The sequence below is a fragment of the Microcaecilia unicolor genome, chromosome 9, assembly GCF_901765095.1.
Source record: "Microcaecilia unicolor chromosome 9, aMicUni1.1, whole genome shotgun sequence".
Lineage (NCBI taxonomy): Eukaryota > Metazoa > Chordata > Amphibia > Gymnophiona > Siphonopidae > Microcaecilia > Microcaecilia unicolor.
Window position 1 is genome coordinate 1,791,972 of NC_044039.1, and position 19,021 is coordinate 1,810,992.

Consider the following 19,021-nt stretch of genomic DNA (forward strand, 5'->3'; position numbering starts at 1 on the left):
GAAAACCCTCTGGGGCTGAGGTAGATATACTGAAGGAAGAAAGAGGAACGGAAGAAATGCTGAAAGCTTTCACTGCCTCTCAGTCTAGCACACTGGGATGCTGTTCGTCAAAGTGGGCTGAGACTTATTGAACTTTCTGACGTAGTCTCAGAAAATTTATTTATTTATTGGAATTCATTAACCGCTGTTAAGAGATTCACCCAGGTACAGTTTAACATAAAACTTACAATTTTGTTAATAGCAAAACAATAGTAAAAATGGCCAAATATAAATACAATAAATGAGGTAAACTTGAAAACAGCAAAATGAAACCTAATCATAGAACTACTGTGAAACAGGATCAAAAATATACAGATTTAACAGCACTGACATAATACAATGTCAGCATAATACTAATGAAACATCTAATAAACACACATTACAACATTCAAATAACATTTATTTATGACATTTATATCCCACAGTATTATGGCAAAAATCTTTGCTGGTTAGTTGTGACTGGGAAGGTGGTTCTGTTGTACGGTTTGCAGTAGGCTGATTACTATTTTAAATAGCTGCTTGACTGAATTTGCAGCTTGTTCTATGTATTGAGAAAAATATTGTTTTTTTGGCTGTTAAAGCTTGGCAGTATATTGCCACGTATTTCTTACAGTTGAGCCTATCTTCATCTAGGTGAGATTGTCTCCATTTTCTTTCAAGTCGATGTCCTTGACGCTTAAGGACCCGTAGTTCTGGGGAGAACCACAGGGAACATTTGTGTGTAGAGCATAACCTTCTTTAGAGGGGCCATTTTTTCTAATGCCATTGCTAAGTGTGCATTCCAGATAGTAACATGTTCTGATACTGTCATCTTTTAATCCCCATGGGGGTAGGACAAGGCCTCTAGCAAGTTTTCAGCAATCAGATTTCTCATGTCATGGATTTCCTTCCACACTTTGATTGGGCCCATTTGTTTTACGTAGTCCTTAATAGAAAATGTGATCAGAAAATGATCAGTCCACGATAGGGGTGTTCTCTATGGCACCAGCCTTGTGTTCCAAGATGTCGACTCCTTTGCAGAACACCAAGTCTAGCATATGGCCCTTTTCATGGGTTGAAGATTTGATCACCTGAGTAAATCCTAGAGCTTCCATCATATCAAGGAAGGCAGCAGTGGTGGTGTCTGGAGTTTCGATATACTATAAATTATGTCAGCTGAGGTCTATTAGATCTCATTTTTTTCCAGAACAGTTTTGAGTATTAGTTCAGGCAATAATCTTGAATCAGATGGATTATTTCAATGTTTTATATGCTGGGATAAATAGAAACTTAACTTATAGACTGCAGCTGAAGCAGAATACTGCGGCCAGATTGATCTTTGGGGCCACAGCGTTTGATCATGTTACACCATTGCTGAGGAATCTACATTGGTTGCCGGTGGACGCCCGTGTGGACTTTGTCTGCATGGTGTTTAAAATTATTCATGGCTGTTGTCCAGGTTCTCATATGCATTTACTGTCAATTCCTTCCTTTAGAACAACCTCCCGATTGTGCTCTACCTTTAGCTTGGGTTACCCAACAACTAAAGGGGCTTTATTGAAAAGATTTCATGATAACTCATTTTGTGTTTTTTTTCCAGTAAGTTGTGTAGCAACCTTCCAGTGTCTATACAAATTACATCTCGTTATTTGACTTTATGGAATTTGTTAAAAATGTATTTGTTCAGTAAGTATTATGATTAATTATTTTAATCTTGTTTAGTTTTTTTTTTTTTAATGTTACCTGCTTTGACTCTTTTTGAAAAAGGCGGGATATAAATGTCAGTTTGGATTGGATTTTGTTGTGTGGGTTAAAGTCTCCCATTATCAGTAACTTAGGGTAGCTCAGGGTTACCTTAGTCACCAGATTTAGCAGTTCTTGCAAAGATGTGTGTTACAAGGTGCTCTGTAGACCAGGACCAGCCACACTGGTTCTTTATTTCCAAGCTGGATTAGAAGGCATTCTGACTCAGGGAGGTGGGGGATGGGAACTCTGAAGTTTGATTGTCCCTCTGATCAGGACTGCTACCCCTCCACCCGGCTTCTCTTGTTTTGGTTGGTACAGGATAGTGAATCCTATGCGGGGCACAGTTCAGCCAATGGTACTTCTTCCAATCTCATCCAGCCAAGTCTCAGTTATTCTCAAGACGTCTAGATAGATCATAGGAAATTTTGTATTGGCTGATCTGGCATTTACTAGGTCCACTACTATTACTTCTTAATTCTATAGCGCTACTAAACGTATGCAGCGCTGTACACTAAACATGAGAGACAGTCCCTGCTCAACAGAGCTTACAATCTAATCAAGACAGACAAACAGGACAAATAAGGGATTAGGGAATTAGTTATGTTATGAATGATAAAACAGACATGGATATCGAACAAGTGAATAGGGGTTAGGAGTTCAAAGCAGCATCAAAAAGGTGGGCTTTTAGCCTAGATTTGAAGACGGCCAGAGATGGAGCTTGATGTACTGATTCAGGAAGCCTATTCCAGGCATACAGTGCAGCAAGATAAAAGGAACTGTGTTTGGAGTTGGGGCAGTGGAAGAGAAGGGTACAGATAAGAGAGATTTACCTGTTGAGTGGAGTTCCCATGGAGGAGTGTAGGGAGAAATAGGAGTGGAGAGATACTGAGGAGCTGCAGAGTGAATGCACTTGTAAGTCAATAAGAGGAGTATGAACTGTATGCGGAAATGAATAGGGAGCCAATGAAGAGACTTGAGGAGAGGGCTAATATGAGCATAGCGACACCGCCAGAATATAAGTCGTGCAGCCCAAGTTTCCAAGTACTGGTCTGTTGGTAGTTTTAGGGATTTACTTGATGGTGGTAGGCAGGTATTCATGTGGGTGTAGCTAGATAAGTGTTTTGCCTCTTGAGTTTGAATTTTCTAGACAAATGGGGAGTCTTTTATTTCTTACTCCCTAGATTACTGGGATGTATGAAGATCTTTGGTTTACTAGGCCAAAGCACATTCTTGTTTAAAGTGTGTATTGCTAACAAAAACACTGCTGTGCATTTTCTTGGAAAAAAAAGAAATGCTAAATGTTAAATCAAGGAAATGTTGTAAAAATATCTTATTCTTCCAGGCAGCTCATAACCTTCAGTGAGAAGAAATAAATTGGTGGAAAGCAGGGACTGTATCTGAGTCTATCTATGCAATTTCGCTGTTGAAAACTATCTGGAGATTCATTTATTCTTCTTCTTGCAATTCTGGTGGTAAGTATTCAGCTCTGGATGCAATGTTTGTGTCAGGCACTAGGAGGCAGCACTGTAGAGGCAACTCTTGCCCTCTCTTGGACTTTAAAAGATTTTGCTTCTGTTTCACACTTTTTACTGTAATGCCTTTTTTCCAAAGTACAGTTTCAGCTGTAGCTGCACTACAGCAATTTAGTTTACACAACAGCTATTTAATTCATGCTGGGCATGACCTAAATTGGGGATCCTATTTGCTCCTCTAGCCAAGACTGGGGGGGGGGGGGGGGGTGCAGTTTGCAGAAGGTTGTGGATAAACATCAATACTGCACAGGTGATCATACTCTGTGGCTGGTAACAAAACAAAAATCACAAAACAACCAGGTCCCTGGTTTAATGACAAACTATTACACGTGAAGAAACTCTGTAGGAAACTCAAAAGAGCATGAGCCAAAAACAAAACCATATGGAGAAAAGCCATAAGAACATAAACAAACAGCATAAAGAATGCGAAAGCAGAACACTACAGTACATACCCGAACCTCGACTAGACCAATAAGAAAAAAAATATTCAAACTCATGAACAAACTACTGAAAACTCAAAAGATATTGACGACAACTGAAACACCACCAACTGCAGACGAGCTTGAACAATACTTCAAAAACAAAACAACAAACACAAGATCAAACCTTGCAAAACCACAAATAAACATCACAGACTACCTACAGGACTGCGAAACACACAACAGCCACACCGCAGCAGACAGAATATAGACCACAATCAAACCACTCCAACAAGACACAGTAAAGACATTATTGATAAAATATGTGCATGCATACTGTCTACTTGACAAATGCCCCAACTACATGATGAAATACCCACCAGACTGATTCATCGAGTACCTCACCAAACACATCACATACGTGTTTGAAAGAGGTCAATTTTCAACAGACAAAGGCGACATAGTACTCACACCTATCACCAAAAACACTACCAGCAAGATCAGTGATATCACAAATTATAGACCAGTAGCCTCAATACCACTGCTGATCAAAATGATGGAAGATCTAGTAGCACAGCAACTAACAGAATACGTGACAAAAGTTTCAGTACTTCACAAATCTCAATCAGGGTTCAGACCTCAACACAGCACTGAGACGGTCATAACCACCCTGATAATGAAATTCAGAAGCATAATATGCCAAGGACAAAACGTATTACTACTGCAATCGACATGACAAGTGCATTCGACATAGTAGACCAAACCACACTAATGACACTGCTCAACAACATAGGAATCAGCGGTGCAGGGGCAACATGGCTTCCTAAAGACCAGATCCTACATTATAAAGATGTCCAACCAAACATCAGTCTCATAGATCTCTGAGTGCGGGGTACCACAGGGATCACCCATAGCACTAATACTGTTCAATGTAATGATGGTGCCACTTGGAAAAAAATGGAATTAATGGATTTCAACCCATTTGTATCTGCAGATGATGTCACCGTCTTCATACCTTTCCAAAACAATATCACAAACATACAGGACAAAATTTAAAAAAAAAAGGATTGGACCTCATGGAAGAATGGGCAACAATTTTCAAACTCAAACTGAACAGAGACAAAACCGAATTCCTAGTACTATCCAGCCCAGACAACCCTACATCATACCAAAAATTCACAATCAACCAACAAACATACCACATTGAAATACAACTTAAAATACTAGGAATCATTCTCAACAAACATCTAACACTGGACAATCAAATATCAACAGTATCAAAATGTTTCAGAACACTATGAAAACTGAGAAGAATAAAATACTATTTCCTTAGACAATCTTTCCAGATACTGGTCCAATCAACTATACCAGTGGTCGGCAAACCGTGGCTCTTTGGCCCCATTCAGTGTGGCTCTTCCCGCGAGTCCGCTCCCCGCCATTGTCCAGCGCTCACAGTCAGTCCATAGGCGCCTGCCCTCAGCTCCCCGACAGCACTCCGTCCTTTTTCTGTTTCTGCCGGTGGCCGCCCAGCGTTTAAACTTCTTTATTTTAAGTTGCAGCAACAGGCCGACGGCTCACCTCCTCCAGCCTTTCACTTCCCGCTCAATGCCCGCCTTCCTGATGAGGTATTTCCTGTTTCTGCAAGGGCGGGCAGGAGTCACTGAGTGGGAAAGGAAAAGCTGGAGCCTGGAAGTGAGCCATCGGTCGCTGCGACTTAAAATAAAAAGGTAAAGTTTAAACCCTGGGTGGCCACGGCCGGCAGGAATGGAGAGAGGAGGGCTGTTGGGGAGCTGAGGGTGGTGGGCAGGTGGGGGCGGTGCTGGGTAGCAGTGCACCTCAAACTCATGCTGCGTGGGGTGGGGGTGGAGTTATACAGTTTCCTTGAATGGTTGGTTTTAATGCTGTAATTCTATTAAAAGTAGTGAATGGTAGATACTGTTTGCACAAGTTCCTTGCACTTTGAAATAGCCAAGACAACTGAATGAGTTCAGTCCTACTGCACAATGCTGGCCAGGACTGAGTTTTTAGCAAATGCCAGCTTAGGAGTACCCTAATTAAGTTAATAACAATGTACCTACCTATATAGTTTAAGTTTAAAAAATTTGGCTCTCAAAAGAAATTTCAATCGTTGTACTGTTGATATTTGGCTCTGTTGACTAATGAGTTTGCCGACCACTGAACTATACTATTGCAACTAGACTACTGCAATGCAGCATACGTAGGGTACAAGGAAAACACACTAAAATAGCTGCAAACAGTCCAAAACATGCCAGCAAGATTGATTTTCAAGAAAAATCAAAATACAAAAGAGTAACCCCACTGCTTGAAACACTACATTGGCTGCCAGTCAAGGCACCCTAATCTTCAAGACACCCGAATATATGCTTAATTGATTGAACTGTCCTCAAGAAATGCCAGCCCAGAAAACAGAAACTACCTACTCTTACGTCTACCCAACTGCAAAAACCATCTACGAAACTATCTACACAGCAGGATTTAGCTATCAGGGTTCCAAATGGTGGAACTTGATACCAAAAACCATAAGAAGCATCACAAATCTCCTCCAATTAAGAAAATAAATGAAAACCTACCTCTTCAAAACATTCTACAGCTAATCACAAAAATATCGTCGCCTTCCTTTCAAATCTACCCTTCAAAAACTATATAAATATCACCAAAACTCCCTTCTCCTCTTCAAATCCATCTCTTCAAAAACTCTGTGAATAACCACAGGAACTATAGATGTCCTCTCCACATTGCACAACACTATTCTAACTCCACCAAAATGTAAATTGTAAGCCACTTTGAACCAAAATTGTTTTTTGGATAATAGTGGGATACAAGAATTCATAAATAAATAAATAACTCAGACATGGCTCGGTAGCCTGGATAAAGGTCTGTCTATCATGATACGTAGTACAAAAGTATCATTACGTCAGCTGTATTCATTTCATTGATGAGAAACGTGTGTCCATTTGTAGATCACATTTAGTCACTGTACTGCGTTACAGATCCATTCCATCAGCAGAGACAGCTGACGAGACCTCTCAGGGAGGAGACAGCGGCACTGAGACCACTGTTACCTCTAAGCTGAGTGGGAGTCCTCCACCTACAGTCCTGCCAGTGGGGGGAGGGGGGCTGTTTCATTAGCACATTTTCAATAGTGAGATATAGGCAAATTCTGCAGGACTCCAGGGAACCTGCCTGTCTCTTGCAATGGAAAACACAATATTGATGCATGCCCCCCCCCCCTACTGGAGGACTCACGTTCAGCTTAGAGGGAACAGTGATGAAGACCCTCAAAGCATGACTACAACATGAAAATAGAGCCCTATTCCATAGTTAAACCATTTCTTCCCAAACTTGGGAAGGAAAAACTGAATTCCTGGAAAACATCTTAGAGTAAAGCTCAGCAGTGATAGCAATAACCTCAGAATGGCTGAGACAGTTTTCATATGGAACAGTACCAGTTCCCCACTGCTTAGAAAGGCATGGGAACCAGAATTCAAATCCCACTACTAAGAGCTGGTTCAAATCCCACTTCTGACACTGCTAAGAACTAGGAAATCAGAGTTCAAATTCTACTGCTGCTACTACCATGAGTTGGGAACTAGGGTTCAAATCCCATTTCTACCACTGCCGAGAGCTGGGAACCAGAGTTCAAATCCCACTGCTAAGAGCTGGGAAACCAGGGTTCAAATCCCATTTCTGCCACTGCCGAGAGCTGGGAACCAGAATTCAAATCCCACTGCTAAGATCTTGGAAATCAAGGTTCAAATCCCAATACTAACAGCCAGGAAAGCAGGGTTCAAATCCCACTTCAGCCACTGCCGAGAGCTGGGAACCAGAGTTCAAATCCCACTTCCCTCACTGCTGCTCCTTTTCATATCCTTTTCCTCAACTGCTTCGCTTAACCCTGCATAATCTTATCTCTAACTATCTGTAATAAATTGTATTTCCAACATTCAAATCATATTGTAAGCCACACTGAACCCGCAAAAAGGTGGGAAAATGTGGGATACAAATGCAATAAATAAATAAATAAATATCCTTTTATCCTCCACTGGTCTCTGGTAGAAAAATACTGTTAAGCCCCTCTAGGTCAGGGCCTCAACTGTGCCTGCATGTAAATTGCCCTGAACTCAGATATGAAAAGGTAATTGCATCTAAAATCCAAAATTAAAATAAAAATACTGGTCACTGAGGCACTTTTAACTGTGTCAACAGCAGAAGTAAGTGTTGTAGCAATTGTCAAATGATGTCTCTGCATGAAATATTGTATTGCAATGTTTGAGGGGATTTCACTGCAACAGTTACACAACCAAACACCAGATACAAACCTAATCCTACAGCACAGACCCAGTGAGATGAATGAGGCCATAAAATAAAAGCAGTGAAAGGACTTTTGGAAGCGGCTCAGAGACTTGGCGGTTGCTGAAGGTGGTCTTTCTTGATAAACGGTGCCCTAATGTCTCTCTCTTATCACTCAGCAGAACAGGCTTGGCTGTGTTTCAGTTAGAAATCAGGCTCCCACAGTAACATGTTACTGCTCTGTGTCCAGAAGTGATGCAGAACAGGTCTGAAGGACCCAGAGAAACCTTTTCTGCATCCGATGAATGTGACCCTCAATTTATTTGGGCTCTGCTCTGTTCAGGGCTGGTCCAGAGCTGATGATCCTAGGTAAAACCCCTACAGAACTCCTCTGCCCCACCCCTCATTATCCTGGCCCCCTCTGTAGAGATTTACCCTATGTAACAGACTGGTTCCTCTATTCAGGAGTCAATGCAGTATCTTACATGGAATGGATGATTCACCACCACAGGCTTCTAACCGGTAATGATGTCATCAGGTAACAGACTAGAAACAGCAGCATTCAAAACATTCATACATTGACTGTTTTTAAATCATGTAACGACGTTATCATATCTATACTCTGTAAGCCACATTGAGCCTGCAAAAAGGTGGGAAAATGTGGGGTAGAAATACAATAAAATATATGCTGACGATGTTACCATATACATAACCTTCAAAAGGAACATTCAAGACACCTTACAAAAGGCAAAACAGCTTAAATATGATGGAAACCTGGGCCTCAGAATCCAAACTAAAGCTAAGTAAAGAAAAAACTAAATTCATGGTCATTACCAACCTATTTGACCAAAGGGACTATAACAGTTTCACAATTGACAACACTTCATTCACCATTGACAATAATCTGAAAATTCTAGGTATAATTATAGACAAACATTTAACTTTTGATACTCAAGTTTCCTCAGTAATCACAAAATCTTTCAGGTCTCTTTAGAAACTAAAAAGGATCAGACCCTATTTCTCATCAGAAACATTCAGACTACTGGTACAATCATTAACATTATCCCAATTCGATTATTGTAATGCCATATACAGTGGGGGAAATAAGTATTTGATCCCTTGCTGATTTTGTAAGTTTGCCCACTGACAAAGACATGAGCAGCCCATAATTGAAGGGTAGGTTATTGGTAACAGTGAGAGATAGCACATCACAAATTAAATCCGGAAAATCACATTGTGGAAAGTATATGAATTTATTTGCATTCTGCAGAGGGAAATAAGTATTTGATCCCCCACCAACCAGTAAGAGATCTGGCCCCTACAGACCAGGTAAATGCTCCAAATCAACTCGTTACCTGCATGACAGACAGCTGTCGGCAATGGTCACCTGTATGAAAGACACCTGTCCACAGACTCAGTGAATCAGTCAGACTCTAACCTCTACAAAATGGCCAAGAGCAAGGAGCTGTCTAAGGATGTCAGGGACAAGATCATACACCTGCACAAGGCTGGAATGGGCTACAAAACCATCAGTAAGACGCTGGGCGAGAAGGAGACAACTGTTGGTGCCATAGTAAGAAAATGGAAGAAGTACAAAATGACTGTCAATCGACAAAGATCTGGGGCTCCACGCAAAATCTCACCTCGTGGGGTATCCTTGATCATGAGGAAGGTTAGAAATCAGCCTACAACTACAAGGGGGAACTTGTCAATGATCTCAAGGCAGCTGGGACCACTGTCACCACGAAAACCATTGGTAACACATTACGACATAACGGATTGCAATCCTGCAGTGCCCGCAAGGTCCCCCTGCTCCGGAAGGCACATGTGACGGCCCGTCTGAAGTTTGCCAGTGAACACCTGGATGATGCCGAGAGTGATTGGGAGAAGGTGCTGTGGTCAGATGAGACAAAAATTGAGCTCTTTGGCATGAACTCAACTCGCCGTGTTTGGAGGAAGAGAAATGCTGCCTATGACCCAAAGAACACCGTCCCCACTGTCAAGCATGGAGGTGGAAATGTTATGTTTTGGGGGTGTTTCTCTGCTAAGGGCACAGGACTACTTCACCGCATCAATGGGAGAATGGATGGGGCCATGTACCGTACAATTCTGAGTGACAACCTCCTTCCCTCCGCCAGGGCCTTAAAAATGGGTCGTGGCTGGGTCTTCCAGCACGACAATGACCCAAAACATACAGCCAAGGCAACAAAGGAGTGGCTCAGGAAGAAGCACATTAGGGTCATGGAGTGGCCTAGCCAGTCACCAGACCTTAATCCCATTGAAAACTTATGGAGGGAGCTGAAGCTGCGAGTTGCCAAGCGACAGCCCAGAACTCTTAATGATTTAGAGATGATCTGCAAAGAGGAGTGGACCAAAATTCCTCCTGACATGTGTGCAAACCTCATCATCAACTACAGAAGACGTCTGACCGCTGTGCTTGCCAACAAGGGTTTTGCCACCAAGTATTAGGTCTTGTTTGCCAGAGGGATCAAATACTTATTTCCCTCTGCAGAATGCAAATAAATTCATATACTTTCCACAATGTGATTTTCCGGATTTAATTTGTGATGTGCTATCTCTCACTGTTACCAATAACCTACCCTTCAATTGTGGGCTGCTCATGTCTTTGTCAGTGGGCAAACTTACAAAATCAGCAAGGGATCAAATACTTATTTCCCCCACTGTATGCTGAAAAAAACTCCAAACAGCTCCAAACACTGCAGCCAGGTTGATATATAAAATCTCTCATTTTGAAAATGCCTCCCTTTTATTAATCAAATTACACTGGCTTCCCAGCAAAGCAAGAATTACCTTCAATTATGTACCTTTATCTTTCAAATCCTAAATGGCACAGCTCCAGACTATAGGGTACCATTAATAAACTTACCTCAAAGAAACACTAAATATGAGGCAAGAAACTCTCTCAGACCACACCTCCCAAACTGCAAAAAACTGTCCACTCTGCAGACTTCACATTACCTAGGAACCAAAGGGTGGAATTCCTTCCCACCCAAAATAAGAAATACTAGATTCCGCAAAATCCTCAAATCGTTCCTATTCAAACCCTCACAAAAGAACAACCATATCTCAAACAATGAATTATTACCTGAATTGGTTATTACTCTATTTACCATTAACTTTCTCTTTGCTTCACGTACAATTTCTCATTCTTAATAGATTTTCTAAATGTTAAACATCCATAGTTATCCCGGTATGTTTATGATACTGTATTGTAAAATTGGATTCTTACAACAAATTACTTTCTTATGCATTATTCTTTGTTATGTATCCTGTACTGTTTATTGTAAGCCACGTTGAACTCAAACTTGTTTGGGATAATGTGGGATATAAATGTCACAAATAAATAAATAAACTTTAGACTAATTTACAGCCCCTTGCACAAGTCAATCCAAAGTGCAGTTCCATACATGCAATGACATTCCTTAATCTGAGTTGCTTTAACCCACATCCTATGGGCTTGAATAGGCCACCTGACTTCCCCTGTCAGCTTCTCTGGGCTGGTCCATCACAACTTTAATTAGGAAGTGACTTCACCCTGGTTAATAAGATACACAGCCAACATTACAACTTTCTGGTACAGCTTCAATCCAGCTCATCTGTCTTTCCCTCAACATCGACTGCCTGTCCAGGTTTTTTTAAACTGTAAAATGCTAGAAAAATGTTCTTTCCTATGCATTAAGTGGGAGAACATTCCAGGCCCATGCTCCAGAGATGGTGCCGATCAAACTGAAGAGTAGGAGGTAACGAAAATGATTAAATGGCCCAATAGAGCAGAGCTTCAGCTTTTGAAGGAACATATAAGTCTCGGATTCAAGAGAGGAGTTGGATCTTCTTCCCTCAGAGGGTGGCTAACAAGAAGCAGTAGGTGGGGAAATCCTTAGTTCCTTGCCCTGGGGACTATGAAAAAGGAAGGGGAGGAGTTTAGCACAAAGGTTGCCAGCTTTACTCTCAGCTGCCCCCTGGTGCACCAAGAAAGAACTGTTCCCATATTAAAGGACCCATTTCCTAAAGCTTAGCACTATTTTATCTCAGTGGGCCACATGGCACTTAACACACACAAGTACGTGCTAAGCTTTAATAATAGGGCCCCTAAGTGAATTGATCAAAGAGCAGCTGGAAGCACATTAAAGGGATAGGAGCACAGAAACCCTATTGCCACCCACTATGAGATAAGGAGAATTGCAGGGCTTCACCTTTCCCCCCAAAAGAGACCAGAGAGGGAAATCCAAAAGCACCATCTTCCGAAGGAAGGAGTATTTTGCAGTTTACAGAGCATTTATTTTATTTAATTATTTAGAAATGCTTGATATATTGCATATGCCAGGACTGGCCTCTAAGCAGTTTACAAAATAAAACAAAGAGGCTGCCAGAGGGACAAACAAGGGAAAACAAGACAAGATATTATTTTAAAAAAATAAACAAAACAAAAAACAGGCAGAATTGAAGAGGGTGAAGGGTAGACAACAGTTGGAAAAAGAAGACATTGCTCCAAGATGACCCAATTTAACTTTGTAGATACTTATTCACTACTGGAGTGCAACGCTAAGGGGACTTTTTTATTTTAAGCCACGGATTGTCTCCATTGCTCCTTTTGCCCGTTTTCCTCAAGCGGTCGCCTAAAGCTGAGTGCCTGGATGACCTGCGCTAAGCGCTGGTTCTATAAAATGCCAACATAAATCCGCAGTTACGCAGCCAACTTTAAGTGTGAGCGCGTACACCAGCTCAGTGGTCAGTGTAACTGTTGGTAGCTTGGATGCGTAGCTGCCAATGTTCTTGAACCCAGGCGCATAAGTGAAGCCCTGAACCGCACATGCCCCTCCCAGGTCCACATCTGCATTGCAGCAGCAACGCTATGGATGTTACGTGCATAATTTCTAGATTACTGACTAAGGGCAGTTACGGACGTAACTGCAAATCCATGCAAATTATACCACTTAACACCAATGGCAGCCACATATGTAACTGACCCTTATTCTATGACTTGCACACATCACTCTGAGCACTAAATGCACAAGTTTCTAGAATTAGGTGGATTATACCTAATATTTCATATTCCATCTAAATGGTTAAGCCAGATGGCTAGGAGAGTACAAGTACACATTTGGCCAGACTCTATGCATTACGTACCCACCTCTGGGTAACCAATGAAGGGGCCATTAGAAAACTATTTGGTGGATGCCTCTCTAAGGCTTCTAACCAGAATCTTTCACCAGCAAAAACTGCCTTCCTGTCAGCTTGCCAAAACACTGACAATTCCTTAACCCTTAGTAAAATCGATAGCAGCACTTTTTCCATCAATCTGCTACCTCACTTCAGGGTCTGAAAACTAAACCCAAGCATCAAGCTTTCTGGCCTTCCTGTCCATTCCTTCTCTCTACAAACAGCTTCCCAAATTGGCTGTAGGTGTTTAATTCTGAACCCCAGCTGCTTTCTTACTAAATCCACCAGACTTGCCCTTCTCCAAAAGAAACTCACTTTCTGCCAGTTCAGGACCCTCAAGGATTGCAATATCATGAGCTCACATCCTTGCAGGGCTCTCGTATGTTTTCTTGAGCTCCTTTTGGCTGTGAACTGCTGTTTAATTAGTGATAAGCTTCCAAGCGCATCACACATGACTGTTACCATTGAAAGACATAGTTCTGACTATAGACTGTATGAAACACTGCTTTATGATAACATCATTTCTATGCTGACGGGGGAATACACTGCATTTATTTATTTATTTCTAGCCCACCTATTATCTAGTCCAGTAACAATCAAACATGCATAATTAAAAACAAAGCAAGTACCATAAATAAAAGTCAGATCTCTACCTACAAGGTGAAAAAGCATGAGAGAAATGAATATATCATGAAATGCTTGTATATTCAGGGAATTACAGGAACGATATGGATTGTTACTGGAGAGATTTAATTTCAGGACCCCAGTGGTATCTCTCTGGAATACCAAGGTATTTAGCTGGTCTTTCCAAGGAAGAGTCTCTAAGAAAAATAAGCTCATTCAGTTGAATTATTTTCACAGCTAGTTTGATTCCGGTGATGTTCACTCGCACCCAATCTTTCAGAGCAAGGACAAATTATATGTGCAACAGTTTCTGCTCAAATTCAATGAGCATCCATTCCCCATGGACACACAACAAAGACAAAAGGTCCCTGGTGGTTGAGTGAAAACCTTCCAGACTGGCACAAACAATGCACAAGGGAGGCTGGTAGGGATGTATGTAAACATGCCCAGTTATTGGGCATTCCCCAGCTGAACAAAAATGTAGGTAAGAAGGGCAATGAAACTACAAAGACACACAGCCCAGAAGAATAAAGTGATGACAAAAGGTTTCAAACATGCTCCCAGTCCTAGTGACACTTGGTCTCCTTCGTGGTTTGCTGTCACTCCCACTGTCCTGCAGCTTTCATTCCACTCTCATCTCTTGGACAGGTCTTGCATCCTTCTTGTGCCTCTCTCAGCTCCTGTTTAGTGCTCTTTATTTGATAGGGACCTCCAACAGCCCCTCTCCTCTTCCACCTCCACTGCATCACAGTATAATTCACTGGCAAAAAGGTCCCCAGTAAACCCATCACTCCATCCACTCCTAAGTTCTTCTCCGTGCAGATACTCCACACGCACTGGCAAGTCCCCTTCTCCCTATCAGAGATTTGGCTCCCCTCAGTTCACTCTATTCTTGACCCCTCTGGATTAAGGTTAATAGGATTCACCCAGGACCCACACCAGGTCATCACATGGACTCTCAATCACACCTTGGCTCCCCTTCTCTCTACTCTTAAGAATCACTTTCCTTCTCTTCCACAGCATGTATCATCCCCTCCTTAACTCCTGGTACTGACACACTGTGCTCCTTGGGATTAAACTGAAGACTTGGTTTACACCCTTTTTTTCTCCTTTCCACTCTTGGGAAAACAGACCCCATATGCAGTGCCTGTCCCTTTCCTTCTCCTCCTCCTCAGTCTCTGATGACGAAGGCCAAGGCCCTACATGCGAAGCCCACTCCACCATATCCTACATCTGAGCTGGTCCCCCTTTGAGAAGAACACTGGGACACCTCCCTACACTCATTTCCTGCCAGTTTTAAAAGAGCACTTACTATTGAGGTTTTCCCCAGAAAAACCAACCCCCCCCCCCCCTCCAATACTCTTTCACTATTCATGAACAGGGACTCAGAGAGCTCCTCCAGTCACTGCAAGAAGAGGACATTACTACTATTAATTTCTATAGCACTACTTGACGTATGCAGCACTGTACACTGAACACATATGAGTTCCTACCCAATAGAGTTTATAATCTATTCAAGACAAACAGGACAAATAAGGGATTAGTTATCATGGAAATGATAAAACAGACATAGGAGTTAGGAGTTAAAAGCAGCCCATAAAGGTGGACTTTTAGCCTAGATATGAATACGGTCAGAGATGGAGCCTGATGTAGCGACTCAGGAAGCTTATTCCAGACGTACAGTGCAGCAAGATAAAAGGTACGGAGTCCGGAGTTGGCAGTGGAGGAGAAAGACACAGATAATAAAGATTTACCCGATGAATGCAGTTCCCAGGGAGGGGTCAAGACAAATGTGAAGAGATACTGAGTAGTTGCAGATTGAGTGCATTTGCAAGTCAGTACGAGGAGTTTGAATTGTATGTGGAAACGGATAGGACTGAGAGTGTTATCTACAGAGACAGAGAATGGGGAAAGAGGACGGGTGGGTTTAGGGGGAAGATAAGAAGCTCATTCTTGGCCATGTTCAATTTTAGATGGTTTTGAAACATCCAGGCAGCGATGTCAGACAAGCAGGCTGAGACTTGGGCCTGGATTTCCGTGGAAATTTTGTCATCCTGTTACACAAAAAAACAGAAGAAACCAGTCTTTGCAGAAAAACAACCAAAAAACAAAAGAGCGAAGATGACTCACAGGAACACAAATAAAAATAAAATCAGAAGATAAAAATAAAATATAAAAATAATCACAGAATATGTATTTAAAAATATAAATACATAAAATAGACGACACTTTGGTTATAAAAATTAAGAATGAACTTTATTAGCCAACAGATGGCGGGGAGAAAGGGACTCGACACAGCTGTGTTTCGGCCATACAGGCCTGCGTCAGGAGTCTTCTCACCGTATGTTGATTCTGAATTCTATCCAATTATTAGAGAAATATATCTATCGCTTTGAAGTAATATCGCGTTTAGTCCTGCCCGAAATGAAGTCAGGAGGGCAAGATCAAAGCAGCGTCTTGTATCAATGAATGCATATTCTGTGATTATTTTTATATTTTATTTTTATTTGTGTTCCTGTGAGTCATCTTCGCTGTTTTGTTTTTTGGTCACACAGAAAAACAGAATGGGGTTCACACTCTCCACAGCAATCGAACACAACAAAAAAGAAAGAAAGGTGGAGAGGGCCCAATGTCAAGAGATCAGTCACAACGCTCAAGGGTAAGATGCTCCAGAAAAGCCTTTTTGGTCATCCTGTTACACACATACCTAGACTCATCCCACAGGAATTTTGCTAGCTCCTCTCTGAAAATCCTCCTGAGGACATAATCACCAGCGTCTACAGGGAAATTAGTTAAAAAAAAAAAAAAAAAACAAGCAGACTGTGAGGAAGTGAATGACAACCTTACTAGACTGAAAAACTGGGCATTTACATTTAATTTGAAAATAGAGTCTGTGTAAAGCAAGGTACAGCCACAGAAAACGTTTTGACGGATAGAAATCATAGTAACTAAACAGCTTCTAACGTAACAGCATCACAGTCCCTCCCTCCGGGTTTTCAGCAAATTCCAGATCCTCCTGAACCACTTTCAATTCATTCAGTAGCGAGTCCCAGAACTTCAACCCAATCCCTACCAACACCCTTACCCGAGTGGAAACAAGTTGAAATTTTACAACTGGAGGAATAACCAAAAATTCAGCCGCAGCTAGATATTAGCAGCTCACAGTCTGCGCAGTGTAACTCACTTGCTCAGAGAGGCCTGTGCCAGCCCCTGGCAGGTGAGATTTAACACAGACCAGTTGAATGTCAGGCACATGGGGAAAAATAATCCTAACTATAGGTGCATGATGCTGGGCTCCAAATTGAGGACAATACATTGTCAGACTGTTAGGAAAACAAACCAGAATATTATAAATGTCCTGTATAGATCCATAATAATTTATTATGGTTTATTAAATATGTTATTCCGCTTAAACCAGCTAGCAGAACAAAGCGGTGTACAGGCTAATTAAAAACAACAAACAATAAAAAGCAAAAGGAAAGGAACTACAATAACTATAGGAAGCAGACAATCATACAGAGAGGACAGAAAAGGAGGGAAAGGCAAGGAAAACAGCTAATCAGGAGAGCTCCATTTTGAAGACCATCAGCTGTCATCTCCACATGCCCTGGCCAAACAAGCAGGATTTTAATTCACACTTAAACTTTTTGAAGATTGGACTGCCACATAAAGGGGAAAGTGTTCTTGAGATTCATCTCTCCAGGTTTTGTTTTGCTGTGGTCAAACATCTCACTTTCTCATATACCCCAAAACCAGAACTTACCTCAAATGTCCCAGTGGAACGGGACAGTTGGCAGCTATGCATTACACCCAATAGGGTCTGGAAGGAGTTCTCTTTGGCACTAGTATTTCAAACAACATGACCACCAGGACTTTTATTGAGGGGTGGTACTACTACTACTTAACATTTCTAGAGCGCTACGCAGCGCTGTACAGTTTAACAAAGAAGGACAGTCCCTGCTCAAAGGAGCTTACAATCTAAAGGACAAAATGTCAAGCTGGGCAGTCTAGATTTCCTGAATAGAGGTATGGTGGTTAGGTGCTGAAGGCGACATTGAAGAGGTGGGCTTTGAGCAAGGATTTGAAGATGGGCAGGGAGGGGGCCTGGCGTATGGGCTCAGGGAGTTTATTCCAAGCATGGGGTGAGGTGAGGCAGAAAGGGCGGAGCCTGGAGTTGGCGGTGGTGGAGAAGGGTACTGAAAGGAGCGATTTGTCTTGAGAGCGGAGGTTACGGGTGGGAACGTAAGGGGAGATAAGGGTAGAGAGGTAAGGAGGGGCTGCAGATTGAGTGCATTTGTAGGTTAGCAGGAGAAGCTTGAACTGTATGTGGTACCTGATCGGAAGCCAGTGAAGTGACTTGAGGAGAGGGGAGAGGGGTGCTATGAGTATATCGGTCCAGGCGGGAGATAAGACATGCAGCAGAGTTCTGAACGGATTGAAGGGGGGATAGATGGCTAAGTGGGAGGCCAGTGAGGAGTAGGTTGCAGTAGTCAAGACGAGAGGTAATGAGAGAGTGGATGAGAGTTCGGGCACTTGAGTTCCGGCACCTTTTCCATTGTCTACTAAAATTGACCCACGGTCCCCAAGTTTTAATAAAAGATCTCAGGCTCTACACACCAATTCTGCCTTGTCATAGATTCTGTGACTATTTGCAGGGGGCCTGGCTATTGTGGGGAGGGGGTCCCTCAGTGATCACCCCACCCCTGAAGGGTGGCCTGGCATTTGAGTGCCGGCACCTTTTTCGCTAGAAAAAACACACTGACGACCACCATACAGAAGATCATACCTAGGGTTTCTAATTGGTAGGTTTTAGATGATAAACACTCAGTAAATATTCCTAGTACAAAAACGAATAATTAAATAAATAAAAAGTTACTGCTGGATAAACCCCAGAAAACATCCCCGCTTCCCCTAGTGCTCTCTCAGCCTCCTCTCTCCTGCCTTGGATTGTCCTCACTGCTTTTGATTCACTCATAAAAGGTAGCAAAAATACCCTCAAAGAACCCCTAAATTAGCTGGAAATTAAGCACCAAAATTTACAAGTTAACAAACACCCAGGAATCGCAGCCCTAACCAAATGCAACACACCTCTGGCACATGAGTGAGGTTAATTCCCCATCAATGACATGCCCAGACTGAGCACATTTCCAGAGACGGAATCAGAGAAGGAGAAAAACAGCTGTATTTTGG